Below are 14,807 nucleotides of genomic sequence, written 5' to 3' on the forward strand. Positions count from 1 at the left end.
AAAAAAAATGAAAATAGCAAAAAAAAAAAAAAAAGTTACTCCAAGTCATTCATATAATTTTCACTTTCTCCCTGCAAGACACATATAAAGGGTGGTCCAGAATCAGCACTTTACATGAAACTTACCTTGCCCTGTACTACACGTGAGGACGGCTGAGTCTGCTGGTGTGGGCGTGAGTGTGGCAGTGGGAGTAGAGAAATGAATGAATGATGTAGGATAGACATTGGTAACACAGACTGGGCATTCCTCACAGCACACAAGAAATCCCTAGGGTGAGTGAACAAGGAGTGTTGTAAATGGACTACCTTGTAATAATCCCAGGAGTCTTAGTGTAAGTGGCCGTATTCCATTCTCTCTAGTGATTTATACTTATCATTATACCTACGCTCTAGTATCTGATTAATCCGAACTGTGTTAATACTGAAATATCAAATACACCCGAAGCACAGCATGTAGTAGGCGAAGTAAGTCGCTAATGAAGAGGTGCTACGAAGCGTCTCTAGTCACCTTCAGTGCGGCCTTGTATCCGACACCTCCATTTCAAAAAATCTCCATCGCTAAATAAAATCTTCAGGAATTTCTAGATAACTAAATATACAAGTAAATAAATAAATAGAAGTAGATTATAACACCCTTTACCCTTAAATGGCCTCTGCTGTCCAGATAACAAAATGGACGCCCACTTTCACAGTTCATTGGCCTTTGCTGTCTGTCTGTTTATCTATCTATAGCCCGACGCCCTAATCCCGCAAAGGGTGGCCGCAGACAAAACGCCTCCAAGTCGCTCTGTCACCCACCATTTGACTGCCCTCCCCCCAACTCACTCCCCCTCTCCCTCATATACCTCTCAACTCCATCCCTCCATCCAGATAGCCTGATGCGCGTGTAGCTTTAATCACTTATTTTGATCTGTTTTCGTGAAGGGGTGTTAGTGTCCACATTAACGCACAGGGGTGAGACACTGGCACTGCATGAGAGCCAAAAGACAGGAGTAAAATCTGTGAAAATGGGATTATTGGGAAATGTGAGTTTGTAGATAAAAGTATGCAGGAAATACGGACAAAAGAAGGCCCATTGGATCATGGCGAAACTATCAATTGGGAAAATAAGCTAGTTGTACTAAGATCTAACCAGCGTGTAAGAGAATATGATAGAAAAGGGGAAGACGCAGCGTAGACAGAATAAGAAAAGATGTTATTCTCAAAAATTGTGAAGGAAAAAAGTTTGTTGATAATCGTTTATGTATGGAAGAGATTGTGCTTCATGACAGGGTCATATGGAGAGAAATGCTGTAAATGAGATTATGAAAACGATAATGTGTGAGTGACTCTAACATGGTAGACCAAGAAGGTGGATGGATATGGTAGAGGAATGGGCCAGGGAGCTGACAGAAAATCTAGTTATGATTACATTTGGAGGTGTACGGTATATATATATATGGAGCCTCTGTGGTACAGTGGTAAAGTGTTCATCTTCGCACACTGGAGAGCGAGGGTTTAACCCCCCGCCAGGGTAAAAAACTTTGGGAGCGTTCTCCTGGCCACGTACTGCTTGACGGACATAAGGGGTGCTGTGGTTGAACCAGTGTTGCTTACTATAAAAGTATGCTTGCACTCAGTCTGCTTGCGCGGGCCGATTACACTTGGTTCATAGACTACACACACATCCAAAGCCACTCCAACACTACAATTACATGTACAAGCACTTCACACTCTACATACAGTCTCTCAGGCAGCCTAAGCCACTTGGTAGATAGTCCAGGCCCTTAGGGAGTTATGAGGAGGGTCTGTGCAGATTTGTCTACAAGTTCCAGATTTGGCTCAGATGTAGACCAGAGCATACTTATTTCATTTTTAGAGAGCGCCAAGCCCAGCGCTCACTCGGGCCGCCATGTTGGCCAAATCCAAAATGGCTGGCAGCCGATACATGATTGTATCACAACTTCGTAACCAAAAGTCGTAGAATCATGAATGAACTCACTTTCTGTAGGTCTTTGACCTCAAGGATTCCAAATTTGACCTCTGTTTTGACATTCTTGGTCATTATAACCCCCCAATGGCATATAAAACGTCAAATGAGATCAAAACTAAGCCAAGTAAACACAAAGTTTTATTTAAATCATTTAATATTCAACTCCCGAAATACTCCAGGCCCTATATGGCAGATTTGTCTCCAAGCACTAAATTTGGGCCAGATGTAGACCAGAACAGACTGATTTCAATTTTGGAGGCCTTTGCCTTTTGATGTGAACAACATAAATGTGGGCACTTGCGAGAATGCTACCACGCAAGTGTGTTACAAGGGTGCTGAGCACCAATCACATAGGAACTATAAGAAAACATCACTACTGCAAGATCTAATTGATTCTAATCTAGGTATCGTCATTGTTCACACATCCACCTTCACACTTGCACAACCCTGTGCAGCGGACTCCAGCCCTACAGCATTTGCAGTTTCCTGTGCAAGATCTCTCACAGCCACAGTGCAGGAGAATGGAACATGCTTTACTAGCATCTGCGAGTCATGTCCAGTATGGTAACCAGATACCATTGTCATCTTTCTGCCAGCCCCAAGTCGGGGATTTCCTGGCAAACTGAGATTGCTTGATTCCAATAAAAGCTTGCCTGAAGCAGTGCCCTCTTTATGTGCTCAAACAGTGCTGCTTGAGTGGGTGGTATGTTCTCCAGCATTTTTGTACCAGTTGTAAAAAGACAGTGCCTGGCTTCGTTGACATTGGCCAAACCGCATCCCTTACTGTACATGATTACCACAAATCGTTCCAGCTTCTGCATGTGCAAAGACTCAAGGGTTAAGAGTTTGGGGTCATGGGTGAGGGCCACCAGTGTTTCAGTAAGTCCTGAGGTGCTTTGCCAAAATGCCCAGACAGTCTTTTTGCCACATCCAATGAACTGTGATGTCGTGTCACATCCTGTGAGGGCATGGAAGAGTGGCAGTGCCAGAGACTTGGAGGGTCCAAGGTGAGAGCAGATATAATGGATGGGAATGTCACGGAATTTTTTTCCACTACCAAAGCCCACCCACAGCTGTGAAAGTCCAAGTGTGGTGAAAAAGCGTACAGTAAGAACCACCACATCACTGTCAACGGTACGAACATAGGCTGTCCTGTGACCCTGTGCTGCAGCATGTGCCAGGAATATCCTTGTGTCTGCCTCAGGGTGGTTACATGGTTGGAGAGCTGAAACATCACAGGGTCTATTGGATAGCATATTCTCAAACTTTGTACTGAGAAGGAGCCTCCCACCCACATCTTTCTTGACAATCTCCTCACTGAGGAAGGAGAATAGCTCCTTTTTGTTATCCTCATGTTTGAGGAACTCACTGTTCCAGTCATGCTTTGGGATCCTTGTGCTGCCATCCCCAACCCTTGTCCGTGGACCTGTACCACGTCGCTGATGAGTGAGGGCTTTGAGGCTGTCCTCGGGGTAGTTATCCCACACGGCATCGATACGTTCGATGGTTGGGGTCATCTGAGACTCCAGGAATGGCATCATGTGTTGTGTGACATAGTCTGAAAAGGTCTTTGCTGATGTGGGCCGCACCATATGGACAACAACTGCCATATCCAGCACAATAACTGTGGCTAATCTAGCTGGAACTGCCTGGTCAGTTGGTGCTTTGATGCAGTCCAGAATATCAGACTTTTTGCCTGATCGAAGTGAACCACGGTCTGCCAAACTTGGTGGTTCTCCTTGATTTTCGTAGCGAAAGAACTCTGCCCTATCTGCATCCGGACGTGACTGTAGTGAAAGGAAGAGTTGTGTGATGAGAGTCATATTTTGCTTCTGCACACCACTGGATTTTTTGCCCTTCTTGGTTGGAGCAGGCCGATTGGCGAATGTCATGATTTTATTACGTGAGATGGTATCTGTCATTGGCACAGTGGCCTTGTCGAGTCTCTGTGAAATGTATTCTGCATGAAGGGCTTGGCCAACTTCATGAACCTGAGACAGAGATAAGGCGACCTCCTGTTCCATCACATCTTGTGTGTCGAGTGCTACAAGCTCCTGGCCAGTGGAAAGGAAAGGGTTGCCCAGCTGCTCAACAACCTCAACAAATGACAGCACATCTTTCCGATACTTAACTTGCAAACTATGTGCTTCTTCGTGATGAGCAGTGCTTGAGCATGCAGTGTGAACAACAGCCTCAAACTCTTGCACACACCTAGAGCAGTCTGGGCCTGCCAACATGAAAAGTGTGAGAGCATCATTGTTCTCGTAGAGTCCAGCTGCTCTACCATGTGCCTGAAGACTTTTGTTGGACTGTTCGTGTGACTGATCTTTTGCAATGAGGCTGAACTTGTGTGACGACCTCTGAACAACGAAGTTCCCCTTGAGAAACTCAGCACATATGTCTGGGTGTTTTTCTGACAGCTGGACCATATCCCGCACATGTACTGGTAACCACTGTGCATAATTCGTGTGGTCCAGCACATGAAACCATGGGCAGAGCTCATCACATACTTGGACATAGAGAAGGAAGTCTCCCTCACGGAGTGATCGAATGAAGCAACACATCAGGAGCTGAAGCTCCATGATGGTAGACCAGTATTTGAACTGGGGCACCTCTGCTTGAGAACGTTGATCCCACATCTCCAGTGACTCAGGTGGTCCTATAACATTAGAACAGTACTCAGAATAGGCCTTGTGCTTAAGGAGGTGAAGAGACATGAGCGAGACTTGGTGGGCATAACATGTGCGCTTGATATGATGTTCATTGAGCACTGACTGAGCACGACCAGATGTCAGAACTTGTGCCTGAGAAAGCACTGTAGTCCATCCTGAATCACGTAACATCTTTCCGATCATCTGATGAGCTTTGTCTTCAATATGCAGTGCTCCCATCATCAGAACCAACTTGTCTTCCCCTAAAATATCTGGGAATTTCCATTGTAGTTGCTTTACAATAGCATACAATGGCTGATCGGCACCAAGAACACCAGTCTGACCTGGATTCAGGAACTCTGTGCCCTGCATTGTCAGTTCCATTGCATGCTTCATCACTGAAGGGGAGGCAGCTTTGTCTGGAAAGAGGAGAAGAACCCCTATCACTGCCCGAGGCTTCACAGAGTCATCACTCATGAGCTGAGAGTTGTACCCTGACCATGTGATGACTTCACCTTCTGGAAGCGTGTCCTGCTCCAGCACTGTGGTGACGTCGGACATCCATGATTCATCCTTGACCTTGGCCCCCGGCACTAGATCATGAGATGGTCGAAGCTGGCTGTTGCTGCTTCTAGGTGCAAACACTGCATTGTGTCCATGTAGTTCGACCGGACGTATGATAGCATATGAGTCTGGAAGCTGCGCTACAGAAGTATCAGAGAAGTCAAGTTGGATAGGAGCTCGCTGCACTCCTAGGTTGTCCCAAGAGAGATGGTTAGTTGCACTCAAAGCAGTGCCATGAAACTCATCTTGGGAAATGTTTCCCGTGTTCTGACCATCCAAGTTGTCCACATCATAGGTGACAAAGACATTGCATCGCAGGTTAGTTGGCAAAACAACCCCATCCTCAGCATGGCGCTTGCACACTGCTCGTGCGATTGCTTGTTTCACCTCCATCACACGGCCATAGGACACTGATAGGCCGAGTGCATGGGCATTCTCAATCTGTTTCTTCAGTCGTGCATCTCCATGCATCTTGAGGCCTTGGTACAGGAGGAAGGGCGTTTCATGCTCTTTCCCATGTCGTATGGTGTCTGTCTTGGTGGCATGGTGTGTACCACAATATGTGTTGTAAATGAGTAGTTGTGAGATAGTGGATGCAATTTTTGCCCTCCCACGTACATGTGCATCAATGTCGATTTTATCCTGCTCCCGTAGAATTGACGGACCCTGGAGGATGACATTGATGAAGCTACGAAGCTCTTCTGGAACAGGGGTGGTTAGACATTCTGAGGAAAAAAGACCCATTGAAGGGCTGTTGCTTCTGGAGACAACGCTTTTGCAGAATCACTGCTGCCCGCATCAGTAATAGGGCATCATCTTGCTGAATCTGGGAATCATGAGACTTGGCCAGCAAGTCAGCAACTTTCGTCTTGTTAGAGATGTAGATTTCCTTCCCTTTTGAAAACTCAGCCCATTCAGGAAGAAGACTGAGGTGTTCTTTGAATCGGGTTGCATGCGGCTCCCTGCTATCATGACATTGGCTTCCCTGTCCTTCCATCAGTGTTCGATACATCTTTCGAAGTGCTGATTGCTTAAATACTGAGGTTGAATCCTCAACAAGGGCAACTATTTGAGCAGTGGTGATTGGATCAAACTGAGGGGGATCAGGGCTCGTAGATGCTCGACGATTTGCAGCACGCTCTGAGTCTCGCAAATGCAAGTAGCATAAGACATGATAATAAGTATCACCTGCATGGGCATCAGCTGCTTGTGCAATCAGTCTTCCCAGTAACTGAAAATTATTATTTGACTTTGCCCAGGTTTTGAGATTGACATCAACATTGTCAGTTGCTACCTTGCGTAGATTGCTCTGGTCGCCCCCCTCACAGATAACGCAGCGTTTGACATCGCGACCAGGTGCGTGTGGTGTCCCAGCTGACCTGAGTTTTTTGGGAGTACTCTGTGCACTGGTCCCTTGCTTCTGGTGCAACCTCTTGACATGAGAACTACTACAGTAGCTCCTTCAGGTTTTGTGATACTTGGCATTATGTGATCTAAGTGTTGCTGCTATACGTGAACCATCATTCAGTGGATCAAAGGGGATTGTCATACCAGAAGGAACAGCAGTGATTTCCTTAAAGTCATTCAGATCTCTCTCAAGTGTTAGAAGTCCTTCTTCTCTTGTTGTTTGTAACTGTTCAATTTTATCAGACTGGCAAAGGCAACACAGTTCCCAATTGATATTATCCATTGTTGACATATCATGAATCGGTACAAATATCTCCAGCAGGCCCACTATTTATCACCACCACCAGCTGACTCTTTACCACCACCACCAGTACAGCTATTTAGCACCACCACCAGTCCAGGTAATTCACGATCAGTATTCTTCCTCACCAATCCAGCCAAGCACATCTGAAAAAGAATATTTATTAGTAGGCACATGCACTCACATAAACATAAATTACCAGAATAAAAATATTACAGAACAAGTAGTCACATCAGCAACACATACGAGCATCCCTGAAAAAGACAGAAATAAACGTGATTTCAAAATTGTGTCAAGTAAGTGTAAATTTCTGTGGTCCTTATGGTCACAACAGACCTTTAACCATCCAAACAGTGCAATATACAAATGCTCTGACCTCAAAGACACAGAAAAAACAACATTATATAGAGATTATTGTCCTAGATGCCCACATTTGACCTGTAAAACTTCAAAAATTACTATTAATGTGCCCTTTGGGGGGTTATCCTCACCGTGAATGTCAAAACAGAGGTCAAATTTGGAATCCTTGAGGTCAAAAACTTTTAAAAAGTGCCTCATTCATGATTCTACGACTTTTGGATACGAAGTTGTGATACAATCGTGTATCAGCTGGCAGCCATTTTGGATTTGGCCAACAAGGCGGCCCCAGTGAGCACTAGGCTTGGCGCCCTCCAAAAATGAAATAAGTATGTTCTGGTCTACATCTGAGCCAAATTTGGTGCTTGTAGACAAATCTGCACAATTTAGTCCCTAAGGGCCTGGACTAAGAGATACATTGCCTGTATCGTCCCCGTTTCGGTTGGGATAGGCCGGTCCTGCAGTGGATACTCAAACGGCTGATGATGATATATATATAATATATCTATCTATCTATCTATCTATCTATCTCTCTCTCTCTCTCTCTATATATATATATATATATATATATATATATATATATATATATATATTGCCAGACGCCTCAATCCCGTTTGGGGTGGCCACAAACAAATCGCCTCCAAGTCGCCCTGTCCCCCTCCATCTCACTGCCCAGCTCCCAACTCACACTCCTCTCTCTCATATATCTCTCTACCCCATCCCTCCATCTCATCCTCGGCCTCCCCCTCCTTCTTCCCCCCTCCACCTCACTCACATACACTCTCTTCGTCAGTCTTTCACCCTACATCCTCTCCACATGGCCAAACCACCTCAGTGTGTTCCTCATAACGCTTCCTATCACATCCACATCCACACCACAACTCTCCTTTATATCCTCATTCGTCAGCCTGTCTCTTCATGTGACTCCACAGGCTCCTCTTAAATAACTCATTTCCACTGCTCTCACTCTTGACTTGTGTCCTTCCAACAACGTCCAAGCTTCACTTCCGTACGTTAGAGTTGGTATCACAATACTGTCATGTAGTAACTTTCTCACTTCCATGCTCACTTCCCTGTTTCTTATCACTGCTTTCAAAGAACCAGCAACCTTTTTGTTCCCTGCTGTACCCTTTCACGCACTTCACCCTCCAAACCTCCATCCTTACTCATCACACAACCAAAGTACTTAAACGTACTCACATTTTCCAATTCCTCACCATCCAACCTCGCTGTACAGTCACTGACTACACCTCTCTCAAAGACCATCACTTTACTCTTCCCTACATTCACCTTTAGATTCCGTTTCTTACACACTCTCCCAAACTCATCCACCGAGCCTTGCAGCTCCCCTTCGTCTTCACTCAACAACACAGTATCATCTGCAAACAACAGTACAGGGAGTTCTCAAACACTTTCCTCTCTCACCAGGGCCACTCCAACATCCACTACCCTACCTTGTACCTCTTTTATTACCTCATCCATGTACAGATTGAACAACCATGGAGACATGACACATCCCTGTTTCAACCCAACTTTCAAGGAGAAAAATTCACTTAGTTCACCATCCACACGCACTGCAGCCTTCGCACCATCGTACATACTCTTCACAGCATTCAACAACTTCTCATCTACTCCATATATTCTTAACAATTTCCACAATCCTTGTGTATCCACCCTGTCATATGCTTTCTCCAAATCCATGAAAGCCGCATACAACTTCTTTCCCTTCTCTAGAAACTTTTCCGCTAAAGATCTAAGAATGAATATCTGATCACAACCTCTTCCCTTCCTAAAGCCTCCCTGTTCTTCTCCAACTAATTTCTCTGTTCTTTCTCTAACTCTGTCAATAAGTATCCTACCATACACTTTTCCTATTATACTAAGAAGACAAATGCCCCTATGATTACCACACACTTCTTTTTCCCCGTTTCCTTTGTACAAGGAAATAATTATACCTGACTTCCAATCCTCCGGGACTCTACCTTCCTCCCAGGCCAATCTGCACATCTTCCACATCCATTCTACTACTATCTCTCCCCCATGCTTCAGCATTTCACCACACACTCCATCAATTCCTGGGGCTTTCCCCGATTTAACTTTCTTCATTACTTCCACAACTTCTATCCTACTGATTTCTTCCTGTCTTCTCACCTCCCTCCTTCTCCCAGCCATTCCCCAGCCACTTATACTCGCATTACTTCCATCCTCTATGTTAAACAATTCCTTAAAGTGTTCTCTCCATCTGCTCACTTTTTCTCCCTTCTCCACTAGTAATCTACCATTTTTATCTTTCACTCCCCTGCTAACTTCACTTCCACCCTGTCTTACTCTCTTCACCTCTTTCCAGAACATTTTCTTACAGCCCCTCCACTTTACACTCAAATTCCTTCCAAATTCCTCTTCCACTCTCTTCTTACTCTCTCTTACTAATCTTTTCACCTCTCTCTTTCTTTCTACTTATAACTCTCTCTTCTGCCTCTCAACTTCTTCCACGCCCCTATTTCTCATCCATTCATTGTATGCTTTCTTCTTTTGTGCCACACCCTGTCTCACCTCTTCAGTCCACCACGCTGTTCCTTGCACCCCCCTCCGTCTTCTCTTCCTTCCACACACCACATCACATGCTGCACATATTTCTTCTGTAAATATCCTACACACACCTTCCACGTCTCCCATCTGCTCCAATTCATATTTGCCCAATCCTTCCTCCACTTCTCTCTAATACTCTGCCTTTTTCTCATCCTCTTGTAACCTTTCCACTCTCCTTGCAACTACTACTTCCTCTCGTCTTTCCGTTCTTCTATTCCTCCATCTTACTTGTATCCTAATTCTGGCCACCACCAAGTAGTGGTCAGAAAGTTCACTCCCCCAACCTCTATAAGCTCTTGCATCCATTACACATCTTCGCATCCTTTCATCCACACACACATAATCAATCATTGCCTTCCTTTCATTCAGTTCACCACCCACCCTTCTCATCACTCGCCATGTATACCTGTGGATCATTTTATGCCTGAAGAGGGTATTGGCTATCACCAACCCCCTCCCAGCACAAATGTCCACTAACGCACTCCCATTCTCATCTATCTCAGCAGGCACACCCCACTCACCAACTGCTCCATCCACCTTCACATTCCCAACTTTACCATTCATATCACCCATCAAAAACACTCTCTCATTCCTTCCAAACTTTTCCATGCACACTTCTACATTTGTCCAGAACTCTTCTCTCACTCTTCTAGCACGATCTTGCGTTGGCGCATACACACACACAATCGCCCACACACACACACACACACACACACACACACACACACACACATATATATATATATATATATATATATATATATATATATATATATATATATATATACCGATCGTTCGGGTCTACCTGTGCACATGCCTGCATACCTCACTGCTTTCCTCACCCAACTCCTCTTCCTCCTCATTGCTCTTGTCATTTGGATCACACCTCTTCCTCACCTCGATGACTCCAATCTTCGATCACACTTTCTCACCTCGATCACACCCCACCTCACCTCGATCACACCTCTTCTCACCTCACACCTGACATCCCACGTATCCTCACCCTGATCACTCCTCTCTTCACCTCACACCTCTCCTCACCTCGATCACTCCTCTTCTTACCTCACACCTCTCCTCACCTCTCACCTCTCCTCACCTCGATCACTCCTCTTCTCACCTCACATCTCTCCTCACCTCTCACCTCTCCTCACCTCGATCCTCTCCTCTCCTCACACCTCTCCTTACCTCGATCCTCTCCCCACCTGACACCTCTCCTCTCATTAATCACTCCTCTCCTTACTTCGATCACATCTCTCCTCATCTCGATCACACCTCTCCTCATCTTGCACTTCACCTCATCTCACATCTCCTCTAACGTTACCGTAAATATTTGCGTTTTCCTAGACTACTGTATCTGTCAGAGAAAACTTGCTATTCTTAGCGTAACCTATTGTACAACACAAGTATTCTATCGTGTATCAGAAAACAGAGCCGAAAAACTAATATACAGTTGTTACATTATGGCTGTGTGTTTATTAGTCATCTGTCAATTACAACATTTGCTGTAGATATTAAATTTCTACTGCAAGGAGGCGTAGTATATTCCCACCACAAGGAGGCGTTGTGTATATCCACTGCAAGAAGACGTTGTTTATATCCACTGCAAGGAGGCCTAGCCTACAGTGTGACCCGGTTTTTGCTTATAGAATTTGACTACTGCTTCCAGGATCAAGATGCTGCCTCAGATACCAGGGTGTTCCCTCAAGGATCAGGATGTCGCCCTCCAGCTCAGGTTACTGACTCAAGGGTTTGGCCGCTGCCACCACGATCAAGATGTTTCCTTAAGAGTCAGGGTCCTGACTCTAGCTTCACGCTGCTGCCGCAGTTATTAAGTTGCTTATTCTTGAATCAGCAATTTGCTTTTAGGTTCAGCATGCAGTGTTCGAAATGGATTTGGTGTCACATGATCAAGTTACTATATGTCGCACCAGGATGTTGCCACGTATGTCAGGCTGCTGCGTGAAGAATCAGGCTGCTGCCACCCGGATCAGGCTGACGCATCTTGGCTCAGGCAGTTGCTTCCGTGATCATGTTGCTCCTTCAAGTATCATCCTGCCATCTTCCAAGTCAGGTTACCCTTTTCCAGGGTCAGGCTGCTGCATGTAGTATAGAGATGCTGCCTTTAGTACTGGCTGCTGCTCGCTGTATCAGGTGGCTGCCTCCTATGTTGGACTGCTGCCTCTCGAATCGGACAGCTACCTCCTGTAACAGCCTACTGCCTTTATTACTGGGCTGCCGCACACAGTTCCGGACTACTACTTTCAATGTCAAGCTGTCGCCTCGGGGTGCAGGCGGCTGCCCTCATACCGAACTGGATCAGACTGTTGTCTCCACTGTCTGGTTACTGTCCTCAGTATTAGGCTGTTGCTTCAAGCATCAATCTTTTTTTTTTTTTTCTTCGAGAATAAGGCTGCTGCATGCAGGATCCGGTTGCTACTTCCTGATACTACAGGATATATTACCCCCAAGAATCCCAGCTGTAAAAAAATTCGGCTTGACCATTGGCTACTGCAGCAAATAATGGCCTAAGAAAGTTGGCGTACCCATACTTATCAATGTGGCAATTCAACAACAACAAAACGTGTTGTAAAAATGTCATGGGTAAAACGTTCATAACTTAATTTAGACTAAACTATGAAAGACATCAGTATTAAGGTAAATTTTAAAATTAGAGTTTTTAAACAGTGAAACCCCTAACCTACCGGGATGGCTGCTTACAGTTTGCACCACACCAGCTTCGCCCATCTGAACTCTGCGTATGTGTCACACTGATTATGATTTATGAAGACACCCCAGACTTACTTACGTTGTGCAAACTTTCTCTTGGCACTGACGGCATATTTAGCACTTCACACTAACACAGTAACTCAAGCAAGCTGACCTTGTATCTCTCTCTAAATACTAAATAGTTCCAAGTGGTACCAATTCAAGTGAAACATGAAATATGCCATAATGTATTTTGTTAATTTCTTGCCATGCTTTCCCTGCTCAGCTACACATTCTTTTCATGTTCACTTAAAAAGTTATGACTTAAGTACACACATATTATAGTAACCACCAACAAATGCCTCACAAACGACCTATGAGTGCATGGTTTAACATAACTTTCAATGGGAAACAAAACAGTTCTTAACCCTGGCAAGATTTTTTCCTGCAAGCGAACACTCCTGCTGAAGATGCCATTAAGATAAGAAAGATAAGACGGTACACCAATCAGTGACCTGCAGATGCAACACTGCTCTCTCTCTCTCTCTCTCTCTCTCTCTCTCTCTCTCCTAATGCCGGTCATTCCTGTGATTGAAAAGGGATAAACTATTATTATAACCTATAATTTTGATATTTCCGAACCATTATAGTTCATAACTTTGTGTCTGAAATACACATATGCATTTAAGATTACGAAATGGCGACATAATAACTTTATATCATTTAACGCTATGAAAACTAAATATATACAATTTTCTAATAGACAGATATTGCCTGATTTTCATAATACCTTCAATGCTTCTAAATTTCCTATCCCTAAAAGCATTGAAATTCTCGGTGTTTCACTTAACAATGCTCTCATCTGGATCTGTCATATTAGATCACTTGCTACAACTGCTTGAAAGAAACTTGGATATTGTACAGAGTCCGTAACTTCTTCTCTGACAAGCAATTACCTATAATTTACAAGAGTCATGTGCGCTCTCAGCTGGAATATTGCTCACCCCTGTGGGATGGATGTGGAAAGGTTGTACTAAAGCAGCTGGACAAAATTCTGAACATAGCTGTCAGAATTAATAATAATCCTTCTGTTACAAATACACTACCTCCCCTACAGGTAAGAAGGAATGTTGCCTCTCTTGCATTATTTTACAGATACTTTTTTGGCAAATGCTCAGACGAAGTTGCGTCCATTGTGCCACCTCTCCATGCCTTCTCTCGAGCTACACGGGCGTCTGGTAGCGCTCATGATTGGAATGTCACACTACCATATTGCAGAACTCTGCCTATCAGAATTCCTTTAGTATCCGAACTGCATATCATTAGAACTCCCTTCCACAGAGTGGTTTCCTCCCAAATTTCGACCACAAATGTTCAAGTCCAACTGTTACGTTTTTTTTTTTATTAATGGAGGACACCTGTAATCAGGTATATGGATCATTTTTTTTTTTTTTTATTCTTTTGTTTTTCCTTCCTCTGTTCTGTTATTGCAAAAATAGTCTACACAAAACGCTATATGGCCGTACGTAACTTCTTCATAATGGTGTACTCGTATTTCCATCTATATGAACGGTTTGAATTATCTACATAACGGCTTGAGCTATCAACATGAAACCTTCAGGGTATCAAGATATGGCCAAAATCTTAGACGAGTTCGAAAATGGGCACTCGGGGGTCAAAGTCAAGTTTTTTTTTTTTTTTTTATGTGTCCGACTCTGGGCATAGGCTTCACAGCCTGCTATCAAGGCCCAGCAGTCCTCCTACATACCATACACCTCTACATATCACCACTTCGGCGCTAACACCCACCGTCCATATTGGATACAAGCTAGGGCTGCCTCATACAGGACTGGTGCATTGGTATTAGCGGGGGTATTTTTACATGTCGGCGGGTCTCCTGGTAGATCAGTAAAGCCTGATTTAATGAAATTCAAATCCTTAAACTGTTCCCAGCCCCAGCGGGGATTTGAACCCGGGTCCGTTAGGACTGCAAGCCACCACTCTATCAATTGAGCCACCGCCTCCCCCCCCCCCCCGTAGTTATCAAAGTCGCTGCCAAAGGTCAACTAGTTTTTATCGCCCGACTTTAGCACCATTATATCTCATGAACGGCCTGAGTTATCATCATTAAACCTTCAGGGTATCAAGATATGGCCAAAATCTTGGACTTAGCCAACAGCATATTCTGGCGGGTGATTGGCATTCTGCTCCCGAATGTTTTTCTTTCATTATTATCATTATTACTATTATGATTATTATTA

Source organism: Coenobita brevimanus, chromosome 94 (assembly GCF_032717465.1).
Source record: "Coenobita brevimanus isolate Jiangsu-jjx chromosome 94, ASM3271746v2, whole genome shotgun sequence".
NCBI lineage: Eukaryota > Metazoa > Arthropoda > Malacostraca > Decapoda > Coenobitidae > Coenobita > Coenobita brevimanus.